Genomic DNA, 3,641 nt, shown 5'->3' with positions numbered 1-3,641 from the left:
TTTTGTTTGTTTTTTGTTTGTTTTATTTTGTTTTTTAAATATATTTTATTGATTTTTTACAGAGAGGAAGGGAGAGGGATAGAGAGTTAGAAACATCGATGAGAGAGAAACATCGATCAGCTGCCTCCTGCACACCCCCTACTGAGGATGTGCCGGCAACCCAGGTACATGCCCTTGACCGGAATCAAACCTGGGACCCTTGAGTCTGCAGGCTGACACTCCATCCACTGAGCCAAACCGGTCAGGGTCCTTCGTTTTTTATGTTTGTTTGTTTTTTAAATATATTTTTATTGATTTCAGAAAGGAAGGGAGAGGGAGAGATAGAAACATCAATGATGAGAGAGAATCATCAATTGGCTGCCTCCTGCATGCCTCCCACTGGGGATCGAGCCCATAGCCCAAGCATATGTCTTGACCAGGAATCAAACCATGACCACCTGATTCAGAGGTCAATGCTCAACCGCTGAGCCACTCCGGCCGGGCTGTAAGGTTTCTTTTTATAGTGATTTTTTTTAAAAAAAAAATGGCCAGGCCAGTGTTGCTCAGTTGATTGACCATCATCCCATGCACCAGGAGTTTCTATTCCCAGTCAAGGCACATGCCCAGATTTCAGGCTTGATCCCCAGTGGGGGGCATGCAGGAGGCGGCCGATGGATTTTTCTATCTCTCTCCCTCTCTCTTCCTCTCTCTGAAATCAATAAAAACATTTTTTAAATGATCTAAAATGTACTGTTACAATGGTTGCATAACTCTGTGAATATACCAAAACACATCGAACTGTATACCTTAAATGGGTGAGTTGTAGGGTAGGTATATTTTATCTTAATAAAGAAGTTATAAAAAAATAAGAAACCTCATCATATGACTTGACAGCTCACTTTGATAGATGACTGAGTTATGGAACAAGTGAAAGAGAAGGGGATTGAGAATCAGAGTGACTATGGTGGAGACAAAGTAAACAAGCCTTACAATGGATCTTTAAATTAAAAAAAAAAAAAAAATCCTGAAGGAAATGGAGCATCAACAGTTCTAGCCAATTCAACCTCAAGAGTTTTCTCCCAGCTCATCCTAATGTCCAGCCATCTTCCCCCACAGCCCCGGGCCAACTGGATACACTTCTGTCTCTACTCTTGGTTTGGCCACTTAATAAGCATTTTATCTGAAAAAATAACACGTTACCATTTATTTGCATTGGCTTGTTGCATTCTAATCTTCTAAACAACTTTATGAGTTAGCTAAGACAAATATTATAATTTTCATTTACAGATGAGAAGACAGAGGCTCCAAATGTTAAGCTGGCAACTATTAGAAAGCAATATGGAATTCAAACACAGAACACGTGATTCCCAGTTTAGAGTTCCTGATACTGTGCTGTTCCTACCTGCCTTTTTAATACATATTGATTATTCTGGAAGATAGTGTTCTATTCAGACTGTTTATAATTAAAAACTCATGAATTGCAGTATGCATTTTAATTGATGGTCTCTGCTGATGTCAGAAACCACAAAACTACTGATTCATCAAATTGAGTAGGAGTCCCGTCAGCAATGGAATTTATTAATCCATGTCTGCAGACATTACTAATATCTTCCTTAAGGAACATATCGCTGAAAAGAGATGAAAGTGAACTGCTCATGGCTAACGCAAAGGGGGTGGAACCCTACCAAATAAATTTCATCGATGTGTGTTGTTACATGTCAATTTTTTGGTGAAGCTTTTGTGTCCTCTAGCAATGTCTTCTGCTTCTACTCCTTTTTTAAAAAAATCCTTACCTGAGGACATATTTTTTTTTCCCATTGATCTTTAGAGAGAGAGTGGAAGAAAGGGAGAAATGTGTTTGGGTGTGTGGGGGGAGACACAGAGAGAGAAATATTGATGTGAGAGAGACACAGCAACTGTTCGCCTCCTGCAACCAAGGTACCTGCCCTTAAGCAGTAATCAAACCTGAGACCCTTTGGTCTATGGGCTGATGCTCTAACCATTGAGAAAAACCAGCCAGAGCTCTTTATTTTTCTTCTTTTTAACAGTATCATCATGAGATGTGTAATTGGCTTTCATTAAATAATAGATTATTTTCTTAGTCAAATGAAGTGAATTTATTCACATATATGTCAAAATATTAAATCTAAAATTAGGAGTTTAAAAAGAAAAAGAAATCTAATTCTGAACATAACCTCTAAAACTAGGGCTGTGGTTAGTGACTCTGGAATCTTCCTGACACTATACAAATATTACCAAGAAATAGAAAATATTGCTGCCTCCCGCACACCCCCCACTTGGGATTGAGCTTGAAACCCAGGCATTTGCCCTGACTGGGAATAAAACCAGTACCTCCTGGTTTATGGGTCAACACATAAGCATTGAGCCACTTTGGCTAGGCGCATTTTTGCCTTCTTAATTAAGACATTTTAATACTCTAGATTTGGAGCATTGACTTTTTTTTTTAAAGAATTTACTTTAAGCTATAATTGTGCAGGTGAAAAGTGACATGTGATCATAGAAAGTTTGTCTCTCTCCTTTGTAGAAACAAAAGGTTTATATCTGACTGGCTACTCCCAGAAAATTTAGAAGTAAAAACAAATTTATTTAGGCAGTGACTGAAAAAAAAAAAGGCTATTTTTTTACAATCAGGATTGAAAGTTAAGGTTTATTACTGGGAACCAGAAAAGGTCACAACATAGTGGTCCCAGCTATCTTCTCTCTCCCCTTCCTTCCAAAAGTGTCTGTACAGTAATTTCATACAAGGAGGAGGCTGTCAATTACAAAGTTTCTTCAGCTGTTGAGCCATTCCATTTGCACCACAAGAAAGTCTCCCCTGCAGGCTTTACAACCTGTGTGGTTTTCTCCTTTACTTTAAATCTGGCTTCTTCAGTTTGAAGGGTACTAAGGAACTTCAATAGAATCAACTTGTAAAGTAGTAGGTTGGTTTGCTTAGTAAGTATTATAACTGAACTTTGATATCCAGATAAAGGTTGTTCCAGTTATCTATTGCTGTACAATGAGCTATTTCAAAACTTAGTGGCTTGATACAGCTTTTTTTTTATATCTCCCAATTTTGTAGGTCAAGTGTTTGGGCTGGGCTCAGCTGGGCGACTCTTCTGTCTCACATGGCATGACAAAGGTCATATGGGGGTGTTCTGCCTGTGGAAGAGCTGCTCTGGAGGATCCAGACAGTGTTACTCTTGTGTCTGGCATCTTGATGGGATTGGCCAAAAGGCCTGAACCAACTGGTACTGTTTATCAAAGCATATCTCTAACAGGTAGTCTCAGAGTAGTTGGAATTTTCATATGGCAGCTCAGAGCTCCAGAGACCAAAAGACCCAGGTGGAAGCTACAAGGTTTATTACAACCTAGACACAGGAGTTTCAGAGTGACACTTGCTGTGTCCTATTGGTCAAGCAAATTACTAAGGCAAGCCCAGGTTCATACGCTGAGTTATTAGACCTTTCTTCCCCGTGAACGAGTAACAAAAAATTTGACTCAGTCTTTAATCTACCGTAAGGTCTGTAGCCATTGAGCACAAGTTGCTGGAAACAGCTAATTCCATGTCTATGGTAGCACAAAATAAAAGGTTCCTAAAACCCTCAGTTTGTCATCCCAAATCCATGTAGACTTGATCCCAATAATTCCTTAAAAGTAGT

Source organism: Myotis davidii, unplaced genomic scaffold, assembly GCF_000327345.1.
Source record: "Myotis davidii unplaced genomic scaffold, ASM32734v1 scaffold419, whole genome shotgun sequence".
NCBI lineage: Eukaryota > Metazoa > Chordata > Mammalia > Chiroptera > Vespertilionidae > Myotis > Myotis davidii.
This window is presented reverse-complemented; position numbering follows the sequence as displayed.